The 17,643-nt window shown below is 42.5% G+C and overlaps 1 pseudogene; it reads left to right on the top strand.

Annotated features, from left to right (window-relative positions):
- The first annotated feature begins 790 nt into the window (after positions 1–790).
- Gm46574 lies at positions 791–17,434 on the top strand (annotated as a pseudogene).
- The last annotated feature ends 209 nt before the right edge of the window (positions 17,435–17,643 follow it).

Here is a 17,643-nt window from a genome sequence, read left to right as displayed (position 1 = left end):
GAAAGATTTCGCTATTTAGAAAGACAACTTTGAGCGCATTTGGTGATTTATTTGACAGGGAAGAGGAGGGCAGGCGGCTCCCTTCCTCTAGGGAACTGTCTCCTCAAAAGCAGCCCCTCAGTAACTTCTCAGTTGAAGATGCGTGCCCCCCCACCCCCACTGCCCCCCCCCACCGCCCCGCCCCCACCCCGCGCCCTCTTCGCCTATATGTATCTGACTACTCTTTTACTATTTCTTATTAGAAAATGCTATTTAATTCCATCCACGGATTGGTGACCTTTGTGTGGCTTCCCCATTTAGGAAATTTATAAGTAAATCACCAAGAAGTATGTACACACACACTTATAAAATATACATGCACTTGGAAATGAAAATGCACCAAACGAGAGAAAAAGGGACACTGTGCATTGTAAACGCTGGGCATATGTGCATCAGAGGTGGAGGCAGGTGTTTGGGAAATCTTCACACCAACCCAATATTTTTCTAATGGCTCCTGTTTCCCATGCAAGGGAGAATTCGGAAACCATTAGCCACTGCGGCGCGCTCTGAACAGAGACATGTAGCTGACACCATGGTGAGCAGGATCCTCCCTTTTCCCTCGAACAAAGAATTAGGGTGAGTTTATTAAAGCATAAATGCCATTTTCATCCTGCAATGTTAACTGTGTGGCTGGGATCCCTGAGGTACGGAGGCACTCAAAGCAAACAGCTGTGCCACCTACTTGCAACAGTTGTACGCCCACCACACAGCACCGAGGGGGAGGAGTAGGTCAAAGAGAGCCGTAAGGAGGATGGCGAATCTGGCTTTGCTGCTCCCCGGTAGCCCGGGGGAATCCAGCCCTTCGGAGGGTAGGTATTGTGTGTGCAGCTCAGAGGTTTGAGCGTTCTCTTGCAACTTGTCTCCTATTAACCACCTACTACATTTTTATATTCCACATCCACAAACCACCAAAATAGTGTTTAGCAAATTAACGGGATACTGAATAAAAAGCCAATCAAACAACCTCACAGGCAGCTCGAAGATGGGCCTGAGCAGTGGGTGTTGGAAGCCCCTGGTAGACAGACATAGATATTCCAAACAAACGGGCGCCTCTGATAGCTTTGAGAACAAAGTGTAGCCCTGGCCAGGTTGTTATCCGGGTAGCTCTGTGGAACCTATGAGCTGCTCCGTACCTGTGGCAGCAGGGAATACACCAGGAGGGCATAGACAGAACAAACCCAGCTTTTCACACTTGAAAGGCCAAAAAGAGCTCACCTATATCTTGTCACTCAGCTGCCCTGTTGTCCTGAGACAGGTGGAGTGGAGGCCACCACGCCCCCATGCTGTGGTGATTCACTCTCAATTCTGTCAGAGAAGTTTGAGCATACTTTCTTTTCTAACACTTTCCTACACCCATGCACCCCACTCTCTCCTCATCTCCTTTACTCTTTGTGACATTTTCCACATGGCTCTCTAATACTGGTACCTTTCTGGCATCTATACTGGCTCCTCTTCTCGTTTTATATGCCTTCCTCGGACAGTTCCCTCTACCCATATGTATTTAGGGCCAAGGTTTCTAGGTTTTCATTTCCTACCCCTGGCTTGTTCCTCACTTCTGTCCTTCTCATGGCTCCGCCCACTTATCCTAGCCTTTCTTTTCCATGGATTTGACACAAAGTCCCCCTCCTGGCAACTAACAAAGTTTTGATCCACCTTAGAAAACTTATCACAAACCACAGTAATCATTCCCATATCGTCTTAGGCATCATCACTGCCTAGAGAATTAGTCTACTGTGTCCAGGTAGACCATGTGCTGTGTAGCTGCTGACCACTCCCCTTATGGGGAAACAACAGGCAAGCTCCAAGCTGCCCTTTCCTTTATTTTGACTTCACTGAAACCCCTAAGTGTTAGTGAGCCAGGCCAGATTCTCTGAGTCATGACAGTTGGCTTGTCAAGATTGCAAAAGGCTTAAATTTTAATCACATCCGAGCCTGGCATGTGTTAGGTGGCTGTCCTTGACCTCAGGTATCATAACAAGAACCAAGTGACCTCTAGTCTGCAAGTCCATCACTTCAAATATATTATCTAATGTTACCAAAGCAGAGAAAGTAAAGGCATGGAGATTCGTCTTCTCTTAATGGCCCCAGACCTAAAGACACACAGATTTCTATTTAAGATCCAAGCCATTGTCTAAAATTGACCATAGAACCCCACTTAACCAGCCCTGGATCTAGGAAAGGCAAGAGACATTAATGTCTGATAAGCCCTAATTCATATATATCGCTTTATGATTCTTTTAGGAAGCTAAACATTATCTCTAGAATCTGGAAGTAAAATTTAAGTCTGATCTATGTGTCATAGACAAGCGCACCTACTAAGAGTAGCAGCTGGGCAAGCAAACTGAAAAGAAGGCTAACCAGCTATGTGGGGCTCACACCTGGGAAGACTTACAGTCCTAGCCCACAAATGGAGGCTGCCTTAGTAGCAAGTTCCCTCGTAATGAGATGGAGACTTGCTTATTTTTAGGGTGAGGCTGAGTAATTAATGACTGTCCAGGCAACTGGCAGAAACCATACAGACATTCTGAAAAATTGATTAAAACACACACACTTAAAAGCTCCAAGATGCCTTGTGACTCTCTTCCCGCCTGTAGTGTAATTAAATAAAGCTTTATCTAACCATTTTACTTGTATGCATTAGGGACTCAAACCAGGCCTCTCTTTCTCCCAAGACTTCAATATGCCCTTATCTGTTTGTACTAATTGAGTTTTCTCATACTGCCACATGGGCAGCAGCTAATAGATCTGATATGCCTGGGGATGATCCTGGGTTCCTAAAGCTCTCCCAGTGACCTCAGATCTTTAAGAACTCAGATCCGCACTGGAGACAGGAAAAATCTTGTACCTTGAAATTATGTGATCCTTTCTGCGGTGAGGTGAGGGAATTCAAATCTCCAGAAGCTCACGAACTAGATACATGCACAGGCCAGCTTAGGAAGGATACAACGCATGCCACCAAGCTCCGCCTGGTTATAATCTCAGCTGCTTCTCAAATGAAACAAGGCAGAGACTCGCCAGGCAGAGCCAGGCCTCTTGGAACAGGCCTGCAATCCCAGATACTCAAGAGGCTAAGGCAAGAGGGTCGTATATTCAAAGCCTTACCTGGGCTATAAAATGAGTTCAACTACATTAAATGTCTCAAATGAAAACGTAAAAAAAAAAGTGGATAGGGGGTTTGAGAGATTGCTTAGTGCTTAAGAGAACTTGCTTTTCTCCCAGGGGATCTGGATTCAGGTCTCAGAACCCATAAGCTTACAGCTGCTAATTCCAGCGGATCTGATGCCTTCTCTTAGCCACCAACAGCACCTGCAAAAACATTATTCTATCTACCTCTACCTCTACCTCTACCTCTACCTCTACCTCTATCTCTATCTGCATGCATGTATGTGTACATGCATATAGATACAGAGATAGCAATAGGCATTTACACATACTCATAAAAAATAAATAAGTAAATCTTAAAAGAAAAGATATCTGAAGAGATGGCTCAGTGGTTAAGTTGCTACTCTTACAGAGGACCTGGGTTGGGTTCCCAGCACCCACATGGTGGCTCACAACTGCCTATAACTCCAGTTCCAAAAGAATGACCGAGGAAAGACACTTAGTACTTAGTCTTCCATGTGCACATATTTATAAACCAACACTAACAAGTACATATAGCACACACGTATACACATGCACACATATAACATAAGATGGCTGAAAATAGACATCTAACACAGAAGTGGTGGTAGGTTCAATCCCCAGGACCGAGGGAAGGTGTAATTACCTGGAGAGCTTGTTAATGCACAGATTTCTTGGCTCTGCCCTATAGGAGCTCATAGGTTTCCAGGTGGCAGTGCTGTTGCTGCTCGAGGCCACACCTCAACAGCCAGTGGCTCAGAAGGGGGTCTCCCAGTATTGTCAGATCTCCAAGAGAAATTGGAAGTATGGATTTATATGTGAAATGCCTCGATTTTTAAAAATCTTGACCACAAATCTAAAGGCATTAAAACTTAAGACAAACCAGTTCTGATGGAGAAATGCTGCAGAGACTCACAGAAGTCTGCTTTTGAAAAAATGGTGCCGCGCTCTTAGTTTATAACCCACAGCTTTGGAAAAATTTGTCAGTCGGCAGGTAAGCCACAATAACTCCTAATAGGTGAATAGATAGTAAAAGCCCCTCATATTGTCTCTCTGTTTATCAGGTGATCCCACTTTGTCCCCTGTCACTACAAAGCTATATTTATGTGAGACCCCACCGAACCCTTTTAGAAACATTCTCCCAAACGGTCCTCAGACCCCTTAAAATATTGCCAATGAGCCCACATTTGAATGGTATCGATCTCACTTGAGTCGATATTTTAAACCATCAGCTTTAACACTGGGCCTAGGTGCTTCTCTCTGTGTTCCTAAGGCCTCAGGTCCTATACATTTTCATAGATCTGGCCCAGCACCTTTGATAGGCAGGTTGCCATGCTGGGTACTGATGATACAGTCTATCCTTGCCAGATTCCATACCATCCAGACATGGACAGGGAAGAGAAATGCAAGCAGACACAACTCTGAGCTGTTCTATGTGCACTGGAATTCCATTAAAAAGCTTATTTGCAACATTCTCTTCTTAATACAAAAAGTTTTTTTTTTTTTTTTAACTTGGTCATTCACACAGACAATGACAGTCAAAGTTTGTCTTGTTTTTCCACTTGGATTCTCCACCCCACTCTGACTTTTTCAGGTGATAAAGCACTGAGGCCATGCTATCCTGAAGATTTATCTTCAACACAAAGAAACCGGGGTTAGAGTTTGACAATTCTAACCGAACAATTCGAGGTAAAATACATATCATTTTATTCCAATTGAAAGGTGAAGACACAAACGTGTGGCAGGCACTTTTATCTCGATGCTGCCCTGGATGCATTTGCATTAGGCAGGCAGGAAGTTCGACTGTGTGGTACTGAAATATACATTCTAGACTGTTCCCTTCATACATGGTCCGGGCTTGCCCTGGTATAAGATTTCTAGTTCCTAGGACATAAAGGGGATTTGGAAGGATCTCCTAGAAATATATCCCTAGAGTCTATCTATTCCTGTATCTGACTGGGGAGAGGATACTATAAGAAATATCTAAGGACATACTGCAGTGAATATATGTTTAATAAGTAGAAAAACCCATCTGGTCTTTAAAACCAGCTCTTTCATTAATCCCATCTGAATTATAGAGACCTAAATTATATTATTGTTTTTATCCATTAAAATAGCTATCTTTTTTCTATGGTGTAAGTTTTCATTTATCCTTTCTAGTGGCTAAAACAAAGGCAAATGTGACTCTAACACGATTATGACGTTTACAATCACAATAGTTGTCCTTATTCCCTACACCTCAATATTACAATAACCCAGCTTGAAAGACATATGTCCTCCATTGATGAAACACTTTAGTTAAGTCTACAAAAGGTAAAGGTAAGATCTTCAAAGCCAAGGCAGGTGAATTAAGGAAGAGAAGCAGACCTAATCCACCAAGAGCCAAGGTCACGGGACACTGAGGGCAGAAGAACTGCTGACCCTTTTGTAGATAGATGTGCCTGCCCCTCTTTACAGCCCTCCCTCCTGTACCTTGGGCAGAGACTCCCTCACAGGTTACTTTAGGAGATCTGCTTCCTGCTGTCTTAGGGGTGGGTGATCCCCAAGGCCCTAACAGCAGCTGAGCCAGATGTGGCAGAATATAAAAAGGAATGCTTGCTACCCTCAACTCTCCCTGTCTCGCTGTCTCTGTCTGTCTCTCTGTCTCTGTCTCCCCCCCCCCCCACTCTCTCTCTCTGTTCCCCTGTGTTTCCCAGCAGGCCTATCTTGTTCTTGTTCTCTCTGTCTGTCCTTCTCTGTCCTCATGGTTCTGCTCCAGTCTGTCTGCCTCTAACCCTTCTCCAGGTCCCCTCACTCTCTCCCCTCCTCCAAATAAACCTCCCTTATACCAGGCCTGCTGAATGGTATTATTTCTTAAGGGGACACCTTAGCATGGATCTACCAGGTACCCCTTACCCTCCCACTGCTTCATTATATTTCCTAACATTTCCAACCTCAAAAACAAACAAACAAAATCCAGAAAGGGCCACCTGAGCAGTGCCACAGTAGAAAGTGAATTTCTAGGGTTAGGGAAAGAGATTATTTGAGCAATTCTTGCTGTTCTGATTGTATCCAAACAAAAAAAAAGGGGGGGGGGGAGCATCTATTGTTATCAAAAGGGCACCTAGGGAGAAAAATCATAATTTGTAATGAATCTTTAACCTATTTAAAGTAAGATCAACTCCATATGTGAGAGCTGAGCCGTTGTCTCTCTGTTCTCCTAATTAGTCCCTCTCCTGCCGGGCACTGGCTTTACCTAGGGCAGAGTTTGTTCTCATCCTGTTTGATCACCACAGTGCTCTTGATGCCTCCTAGAATTTGCTTCCTTCAAATGATAAAATGGTGTTGTTTCTGGCAAGCCTCCAGTTGTCTCCTTGTTCCACATCAGTACCTCCCTGCTTCCCCCTTCAAACCCCTACCCCATCTCTTCTGTTTGATGAGTCAGCTTGAATCTGTCCCCCCCCCCCCCCAATTTTGCTGCAACAGCTCCATCTTCTCAGGTACAGAATTCAGCTCAGGACAGAACATTCTGACAACATGTCAAGCCCAGAATTCAAGAAGATAACATATCAGTGAGTCTTTTTTCCTATGTATGACGATACAAAAGGTATGCCTTCCCCTTCAGTTTAGTTATTCTGCCTTTAAGAAGTCTCCTCTGCATATAATCTCAAATGTTCATATGATATATTGTAACATTTTAGCAATACCAAAATTGGAAAGAGGCCAAATGCTGACTCCCTTAGGGAACCCCTAGGAGAACTTTGTTTCTGCTGTATTATGTAAAATAGTTCCATTATTAAAAAGAGCAGGGCAGGCCTGGAGAGATGGCTCAGGTATGAAGGGTCTGCTATGCAAACGTGAGGATCTGAGTTGGGATCCCCAGCATCCACATAAAAAGGTGGGCATGGGAGCACATGCCTTGACTCCAGTGTTGAAAAGAAGACGCAGCGATTCCAGGGGCTCACTGGCCAGCCAGTCTAGTGGAAACTAGAGCTCTAGGATCTATGTGAGACCCTGTTACAAGTGAGGGGACTAAGTGATGGAGAAAGACATCCTAGATGTCAAGTCCTGCACCCATGTGGGCAAACACATCTGCACACAGGCAAATACCACACACACACACTTATACACATATACACACTACATACATACATACACAAACACACACGCATACCACACCACACATACAAACCACACCACACATACATATCACACACACATACATATACAAACACATACACACATACATATACACACCATATACCACATAACATGCATACACAAACACATACCATATCAAACACACATACACATCATACCACACCACACCATATACACATACACACACACACACACAAACACACACACAAACACACATCACACCACACCACACCACACCATACATACACACACACTCACACACATAGCACGCAGACCAGGGCCAAAGCTCTGTGAAGTGTCTCCGGGACATATAGTTTAGTGATGAAAGCTGGTAACAGTGGAGCTGTGTAAGTGTAGAACCACCATGAGGGCAGAGAAAACCCAGTCAATATCTCCTGGGCAATGAAACAACTGGGCATTTGCACTTGACCTTTTTCATAGTTGAGTTTTTGAGCCGTGTTTATGAGCCATCCCCACTAAAGCTGATCAATTCATTGATAATCAATCAATAAGTATGATCACTGTGGAGCAACACTGGAACTAATGCCTCCCCCTATTGCAGTGAAGCCTAGACTCTACCTCTGTAGCCTCATTCTATGCATTTCCCTTCTCAATGTTTCCAGGGAAGTCCTCCAAATGATGGCAACACAGGGATAGTAAGGATCCCAGCAAGTGCCAGTAGATGTCTGATGTGCTAAGAGGACAAAACGAAAAGTCCAGAGTCCCCTACAACTCATGACCTGAGATGGTGTGCTAACCTCAGTGTAGTCCCCAGATAGGAGAGAGAGAGAAGGGAGTGAAGCTGGGCGAGTGGTGGTCTCCCACCTCGAAGGAATCTATTACTGGGTAAATCATGGCGTCAAGAGAAGCTGCCTGACCAATGAGAGTATGTAGTCTTTTTCTACCATTCACCCAGGACCCTGGTAACAAAAGAGCGTACAACCATCACAACTTTTCCTAAACAGGTAAAGAAAATAGTTTTGTGATCATCTTCAACACCGGCATGTTGATTTTCTGTTTACTTAACTGACACTTTCAGGTGTTTTCACTCAGAAGCAAGAATCCTAGAGATAGCAGGCAGCTCTTACAACTCTCCAGAAGACCTTGAAAATTCACAATTGACTCATTCAGCCAGATGTTCAGAGTGCATGACCTCATGCTGAACTCCTGGGCGATAACGCTTACAGGATGGTTATTTACCTCAGTGTTATTACTTATGCTCATTCTTGCCTATGGAATAACGAACATTCCAGCAGTTTGCAGAGCATTTTATGAGAGATCTATTGTAGTCGGCTGAAAGTTGCTAAAACCCCATGGCTTCTAAGATCCCAGCCTCTCCTGCTCTATTAAGAGATAATGAGAACACTTTTGGAGTGAAATCACTAGTCAGAGACATCAGGCTTTCCTGTCACCTCTGGGAGGTTTGGTGAGGTTAAGACTCTAAACAAATTTTTCACCTGGGCATTAATTTCTTTCCAATCTAGGCAAACTGCTCCAAGGTGTTTGATCACAGACAGAGCCATGGTTTGAGCAGTCAAGATAAACTTGTAATACAGCTCAGTAATTCAAAGAAAATGAGTATTCCTTTCAACCACACTATTACTCTTAACACTTAAAAAAATTAAACCATTTATTAAACAATTATTTTAAACAGTCACTTATCATTAATTGCTATAACTAAAACCCTCCAAGAGTTAGAATATTATTTAAAGAAAACCACTCCTACGCATGATTATCTGAATAATTGATGTGATTTTTCACATTTTTAGAACCTGGACCTTGAGCTGAGTCATTTTGCCCAATTCTTGGGTTTAGACATCATTCCTGAGGCTATCTTTTACAAACTGTCACCTAGGCGATCTGCAGAAGGATGGCCGCAGGAAGAGGGGCTAGATGCAAATTTCCAGGCTCTGGCTCCAGATATTGTGTGACTTAGAGGATCCAGGGTAAGGATATGGAACAGGATATGGATTTTAACAACTTTTCTCATGTTCCAGTGACCACTAACATTGGAAAAATACTTGCTGAGGTCTGTCCACGTCTTTAGTGAGGCGGTTAGTTCTTGTGAACAGTTTCCGCCAAAAGTCTTTGTACATCAACATTGCTACCTAAAAAAAACCTGAGCAAGGACAACACCAATATACATGCTAACACAGAGGGCAAAGCCTTTGTGGGGCCTCATGCCTAGACAAAGAACTGCAGGCAATTAAGGAAGGCTAAGAGTGGGAGACAGTCTTTTCCAGGGAAGAGCCCCGATTTGGCGACCCAATACCAAGTAGTTAGACCTAAAATCATGTACTACTTACAGGTAATATTATCCAGACTGAACAGTTGTATTTACATGTCTAGGAATACATATGCACACATACATACATACATACATACATACATACATACATATAAAGTATTAGAGAAACAGAGGCTGTAAATTTGAGGGTGAATAAGTGGAGCACACAGGAAGAGTTTGAAGAAGGGAAGGAAAAGTAAAAATAATTTGTTACACTTTAATTTCAAAAAAAGTTTTAAGCCTTTGCTATTTTCTTCCATTTGGACTTTGGTCTGTATTATACAGACTTTGCACGGTTAATTTTTTTATTTAATTTTTTTAGTTAGCATACAAAATAATTGGCTTCATTTTCATGCGTGTGTATTATTATACTTTGCACATCCATTCCCCCATGGCAAGTTTAATTTTTAATTGACTGCTAAAAAGTTACCAAGTTATTGAGGAATAAAACCAGATATTTCCAAGAACCATTTCTTTGTTTCTTCCCCAGTCTAAGTGGGAAGAAAAACGCATGGATCGTTCTAGTTGTCTAATAATTCATCTGAAGTAGGCTCTCCAATTGGTTCATGTGTGATTCTTCCTATGCAGCAAGAATGTCGTATGCCATAGGAATTATCTTCTACTTCGGAGAAAACTTTTGGATCAATCATTTGTTTATTATTTTGGTTTTTGTTTTCTTTGTTTATTATTATTTTTTTTTAGAGACAGGGTCTCACTATGTAGCTCAAGGTTACCTGAAACTCACTATGTAGACCAGGCTGGCCTAAAACTCAACTATCTACCTGCCTCTACTTCCAGAGGTGTGAGCTAACTTGTCTTGATGTTATTTAATTTTTTTTTTTTTTTGGTCTTTAGAAACCTACATACAGCTTTCCTATGAATGTATTATAATATATACATATATAATATGCTATAATTATATAATTATTATATGATCATGCACTTAAATTATAGGTGGTCAAAGTCAACCATACATCATTCTTCCATAGGGAACTCCTACCTTTAACTATTTTGAAGTTGAAAATGAATATTTTGATTATTTTACATGTGGTTCAGAAACATTATGACTTCAGGATATATTTCAATCCTATTCCAAAAACAGAGTGCTAAAATCCCCATTTGATGAATTTATAATAAGATAATTTATAATGCTTTTTCCAGTAAGAGGTTTTGGCCCCCATAACCATCTCAGAATGCAGATACTGAAAATTGTAGAAAACAAAAGGGCCTATGACCCAAGATCAAAAAATAAATAAATTAACACACTCTTCACAAATTAAGTTTGCGTTCCATTAAGAGTCAGAAGCAGAAGGAAGCCATTTTCCCCAGGACTCTCTCAAATCTCTCGCTCTCTCAGAACCTCAGCTGTGTTCATGGATTTTGTAATCAAAACACTGGATCCGAATCCCTACTGTCTTACTAGTTACCTTTCTGAGAGCTGCAACAAAAGACCTGAGGTAGTTGACTTAAAGACAGAAGAGTTTGGTTTTTGGGTTGCAGCTTGAGGACATCATCCATTATGGTGGCAGGGGTATGATGCTAGCTATGCTGCAGCCACATGTGGACAGCAGGGAGCTAAACTCTGGAGCTTGTTGGGCGCCCTTGCTCCTTTTCTCCTGTTATTTGTGTGTGTGTGTGTGTGTGTGTGTGTGTGTGTGTGTGTGTGTGTGTGTGTTTTGTTTTCATCCCAGCATCCATGCCGTCTTTAGGTTGGGTCTTCATTCGTCTGGAAACACTCTCACAGTCATACCCAGAGGGGTGTCACTAGGTGACCCCGAAACCCAGCCAGATTGGAGCAATAATCATCACACCTATCACCCCACTTACTTTGTCAATTAAGTTGAGAACATGTTCAAACACTCTCAGCCCAGTTGCCTGACTGGAAAATAAACATTTTTGATCTTAGAATCTGTTAGCAAAGTTTTGATTATCAGGACCAGAAAACCCAATAATGATGGGGCAGAATTGGCTGAAAACCTAAAATTAGCTTGGACCTTAATTGAGCCTTAACATAGCTGCTCCATGAACTCCACAAAGTTCCAATTTATTTGTCTTTATTAGTTTCTTTGTTTGCCCAAGGGTGACTTCCCTAAACAGCTTTTACACTCATATTTATTATGATGACTGTTAGGTCTGGGAAAACTTCCACAGAAGAGCCAGTGTTTTCCTAGAAAATGTCACTGGAGAACTAACTATTCCCAAATAGGTCACATGGTCAACTCTGAACTAAACAGTACTGGCTGGGGGATAAACTTAACTTAAGATCACTATCACTCATTTCTATGGATGGGCACAGGAACCATCTCCTCCTTGGTTCTTGGGACCTCCATTGGGAGGAAGAAAAGTCTGGATACTATTACTGACGGGAAAGGAGAGAACATCTGGGTGGCCTAAAACAAAAAGAACTCACTAACCTTCCACATGGGGAATCGAGGGTTACATGAAGTAATACACATAAAGCACTGATGGCTGACACATGGTAAACACTCAGAAAAAGTTTACTGTGATTATTGCTATTATTAGCACTACTGTCAGTGTCAATTAATTAACCTGATGTATGGCAGCATTATTAAAACCTAATATTACCCAGAGATTCCGGGCATCTGCTTCTCATTTGTGGAGATGGAAGAAAGGAACATCATGCTTAAATCCCACTGAAACATGCCTTTCTTAGCCACATGTGGTTAAGCTATATTTCATCACAGAGGACACCTTTCTGTTACCACTAGACATCCCATTAAGCACTTTTATCTGCCATGTTATATTCCAGCACTCCCATGAAAACAGGACCTGCACAGTGAGTACCCTTGTTGTCTTTAAACCCTATTCCCACAGGCAGAGAACATTAGGAAGTGGGTAGGTCAGTCAAATGTCTAACCCATGAGAAACATTGCCATCGATAGCATGCAGCTCTACTGCACTTCAACACCGTGGTTGGGAGAAGAGAGCTAGCTCTATATAGGTGAAGGGACCAGCAAGCAGTCAAACTAGACAACTTGTAAAGTCCTGTGCCAACCTTCGGGCTAGGCAGGTTGCTCCCCAGACACCTAAGCAAGTCTGAAGCAACACCAAGACGGAAGCTCCAGCCAGTGTAGACCCACTTCTTCTGAAGAGACATGGCTTAAAGGTGATGTGTAACTTAGCACTTTTCTCAGCTCAGTCAGCCATAACAAGAGGCAGAGGCTTTGTCCTCCATTAGTCAGTTGTTTGGTTCTGAAGGTGACTCCCAGAGGAAAATAATCCCTGGACTTAGTGCTGGCACCGAAGCTCATTCTGAACTTCTTACAAAAACCTGCACCGAGGGATTATAGAGTTAAATCATCAGTGATAAGACAAAAGCAATCTAGGAAGAGTGATGTGTCTCCTACCATATATCTCCTAGCATGTGTCTCCTTATCATGGGTCTCCAAGAAGGTTTTGTTTCTGCCATAAAGCTGATGTCCCTATACAGATAAGGACAAAGGAACAACATGTAGGCTGTGTTTATTCTAATTGAGCTAAATATAGTTGTAAAGAAACATCCTTTGAAAACTCATATTCTTCCCATTGAAGAGAGAAGACTGAAGAGATCAATAAAAGAGAAAGAAATGAAGAGATATCAATTCTCACCTTTAATTTAATTTAAATATATAGTAATCCAGAGGTGGCTATGTGATATGAAGAAAACGATTACATTATCTGGAAGACAGTGAGTAAAGGAACTTGGAGGCAGTGGGCTAAAAGGCCCGATGTTAACTAACACTACTCTGTGTTCAGGAAAGAGGAAAGGCCCCATGTGAGCAAATGACTGTTTCTTGACTCCATGTCTCAGAGATTGTGTAGGTCTGTGAGCAGTCTGTCTTTTGGTCTGGTCTAAATTATCCAGCGCAGGTTTCCCCCCAGCAAATTGGAAACACATAAGCCATAAAAATCAAATGACTGCAGGCACACAAGACAATGTGTCCTTGCAATAAAAAGGAAAGTATTTCTCCACCTGATGTTCTTTAAAGGCCATATTAAGCCCCTCATATTCCAGTCAGAAAGGAAGTCTCAGGCAGCCCTGGGGATACTGTTACCTGCATCCAAGCCTCTTTCTCTTGATTTGTCTTTCTTCTTCTCCTCTTACTCCTCTTCTTCCTCTCTTCTTCTTCCTCTTCCTTCTCCTCCTTCTTTCTTCCTCCTCTTCTCTTAGCTCCTCCTCCTTCTTCCTTTTCTTCTTAGCATCAAAGGTTAATTCAACCTTTTGCAAGCATTTATCACCACATACTGGAGACTAATCACATTCCTTTTTAGCTGAGTTACCACTGTTCTTAACCATTGAGATAATGACTACTTACACAGCAGGACCTAAACAACATGGAGTGGCCGGCACAATGAAGACAAGTCAAGAAGGAGAAATACATGGGACATTCCTGGAACAGGAAAAATGTCATTTAAATGATCTAATTAAAACACTAGGCCAATATTTCCCAGAGAATGTTCTCTGGGTTACATAAAAGGCTCTCCCAAATACAAGTGTCCAGTGCTAGTGGATCTGAGGAAACTGCATGGTCTGACACCTTCTTCCATGCGGAATCACATGTATATGAACTCTAGACCTTACCTCAGACGACTGATGTATTTAGTTAGAATCAAATTACTCATGTGGTTGTTGTTGTTGTTGTTGTTGTTGTTGTTGTTGTTGTTCAACCACAGAAACTTTAGTGGGTCTCATGGCATCTGAGAGGTAGACTACCTAAAACTTGTGGATGAGCCAACCTAAAACTGGTGGTTGATGGTACCCACAAAATGCTTCCAAGATTGGCCAACGGGAGGGAATCTCATACTCTTCCCTTCTGTGGCAGACAAGGACATATGTAACAGAAATGAAAAGGGAAATGCTAGCTTCTCCAATTAAATCCCATGTATGAAATTCTCTCTGTGAATTCAGTTGGACTGAACAAGGGGAGGAAGAGGGACAGGAAAAAGGAGGAGGATGCAGGGAGCAACACAGCACTTGCCAACTACCTTTAAATATACTTGGTCTAAGCTAACAGATGGGTAGAGACTGAAGATACTCACACCCATGATCGACCATGCGTTGGATAGCTTATTCCCTGTGGATAGATAGACATATTATCTATACTCAGACATAAAGAAATAGCTTCAGAGACCTAACTTCCATTACTTAAAAAAATAGAATTATTGAAAAATTAGAAAAATATAGATGGAAAGGATACACAGGGAGGAGTGTGGCTGCAGAGCTGTGTGGGAGATGGAAGACGCTGCTTGATAAGTTATCCTCTGGGACTTTCTGAGGCATTAGCATCACAGTGTCTGTTATGTTACTAAAGTCAAAGCAAGAGTGAGTACAGGCATTGGAGCCTTTCCTAAACTCAGAACAAACTAAGGACAAACCCAGGACTCAACAGCTGATGAGCAACTGGACGTGAACCTGGTTGCTGGGCAGTGAGAAGACTTGAACAGTAAAGGTTATATATGTAAGTGACAAAGCAACCAAGGAGATAAGTATGGGAGAGAGCAATCCATAGGAAGATGGTGCCAGTCCAGAACGAAGGGGATGGTCTAAACTCAACAGTCCCAGCTTCCATTGCAGTTTTGTTACAACCATGTGACACTTTCTGGTGGATAGTTTTGAGGGGATAGTTTCCAGCTTCCAGGAGAAGGTGGGTAAAGCTGGTTTGTTTCTTAGTCATTTGCAAAGTCTGTGGAAGCTCTGTGCTGACACCGTGAAGCCATACAATACAATCTGTGGGTCAGCGCATGCAAAGAGGCCATTCAGCAAAGACACCCAGCTCACAGGGATCTTTTGCATAAGTGAGGAATCTCTGCTGTGGTAAGATACTGAGACTTAGGATTAAGATATGACCACCCCTTGTGTTATTTTTGGACTCTTGTCACATGTGTTCTAAAACTTTGTGGGGTTTGTTTATGTAAAAAACACTCCTCCCATCTTCTTTTTTAAAAAAAATTTTATTAGATATTTTCATTTACACTGCAAATGCTATCTCTAAAATCCCCTTTATCCTCGCACTCCCCCCAACCCCTGTTCCCCTACCCACTCACTCTCACTTCTTGGCCCTGACGTTCCCTTGTACTGGGGCATATAAAGTTTGCAAGACCAATGGGCCTCTCTTCCCAATGATGGCTGACTCGGCCATCTTCTGCTACATATGCAGCTAGAGACACAAGCTCTGGGGGTACTGGTTAGTTCATATTGTTGTTCCACCTATAGGGTTGCAGACCCTTTCAGCTCCTTGGGTAATTTCTCTAGCTCCTCCATTGGGGGCCCTGTGTTCCATCCTATAGATGGCTGTGAGCATCCACTTCAGTATTTGTCAGGCACTGGCATCGCCTCACAGGAGACAGCTCTATCAGGGTCCTTTCAGCAAAATCTTGCTGGTCTATGCAATAGTGTCTTGCTTTTTGTGGCTGATTATGGAATGGACCCCCAGGTGGGGCAGTCTATGGATGTTCCATCCTTTCATCCTTTAGTCTTCGCTCCAAACTTTGTTTCTGCAACTCCTTCCATGGGTATTTTATTCCCTATTCTAGGGAGGAATGAAGTATCCATGCGTTGGTCTTCATTCTTCTTGATTTTCTTGTGTTTTACAAATTGTATCTTGGGTATTCTAGGTTTCTGGCCTAATATCCACTTATCAGTGAGTGCATATCAAATGACTTCTTTTGTGATTGGGTTGCCTCACTCAGGATGATATCCTCCAGATCCATCCATTTGCCTAGGAATTTCATAAATTCATTGTTTTTATTAGCTGAGTAGTACTCCATTGTGTAAATGTACCACATTTTCTGTATCCATTCCTCTGTTGAGGGACATCTGCTTTCTTTCCAGCTTCTGGCTATTATAAATAGGGCTGCTATGAACATAATTACCTTTCTTGCTGTGATAAAATGCCTCGCTAAGGCAGCCAAAGAGAGGGATGTTCTGTTCAGGCTTACAGTTTGAGAACAGATATAGTTCTTACAGTATGGCAGGGGAGGTGTGGGGTGAGGATCCAGAGTCAGCAAGCAAAAAGAGCTGAAAGACAGGCTCACATTTCCTTTCCCTTTTCATTCAGCCTGGCACCCTGGCCAATGGTGCTGTTCACCTTTAGGGTGGGTTTCCCCTTTCAGCTAAACCTTTCAGGAAACACACTCACCAGCATGCCTTGAAGTGGGTTCCCTTGATGAGTCTAAATTCCAGTCAAGTTGACAATGAACATTAACTACTACACTCTCCACGAGAAGCAAATGGCGGCCTTTTACAGCCTTAACCCATCCGTTCTGCTGTTCCAGAACATCACAGACCCTCTGATTTAAAAATAACAGAAATTTATTTCTCATAAGTTAAGAAGTGGGGAAATCTCCCTTTTGCATCCATCGCTGGATCACAGTCGCCAAAATAAAACTCAATCCCTTCGTGACTTCTGACCAAAGCCAGAACCACAAACGTCATTTTAATGTACCTTCTCTCATTTAGAGGAAGATCATGTCTTCCCCTCTTTCCAAAAAACTGAGACAGAGTATAATGTTCTGTCTATGCCCATTCAAAAGGATGATGAAGTTCAGGTTGTTCAAGGACACTACAAAGGCCAGCAGATTGGCAAAGTGGTCCAAGTGTACAGGAAGGAATATGCCATCTACATTGAGCTAGTCCAGTGAGAGAAGGCTAATGGCACAACTGTCCATGTGAGCATCCACCCCAGCAAGGTGGGTATCACCAGGCTAAAGCTGGAGAAGGACCACAAGAAAATCCTGGAGCTGAAAACCAAGTCCCGACAAGCAGGCAAGGAGAAGGGCAAAAACAAGGAAGAAACTATGGAGAAGATGCAGGAGTGGGGGCATTGCATACACAGCTTTCATTAAAGACTGTTTAAGTTAAAAATAAGGGGTGGGAGGTGGAGGGAATACAAGACCAATGTGCTGGTCTGTTCTCTGCCTGAAGGCAATTCCAAGTTGAGACATTCTCTGGATAGGAGAAGAGTTATGTGCTCACAACTTTCTAAATGTGAGAAGGTGCATTGAAGTGATGTTTGTGGTTCTTGCTTTGGTCAGAAGTCATGAAGGGATTAAGT

This window comes from Mus musculus, chromosome 17 (assembly GCF_000001635.26).
Source record: "Mus musculus strain C57BL/6J chromosome 17, GRCm38.p6 C57BL/6J".
In the NCBI taxonomy this organism is placed as follows: Eukaryota; Metazoa; Chordata; class Mammalia; order Rodentia; family Muridae; genus Mus; species Mus musculus.
The sequence above is the reverse complement of the archived record's forward strand: the minus strand, read 5'-3'. Positions and strand labels throughout refer to the sequence as shown.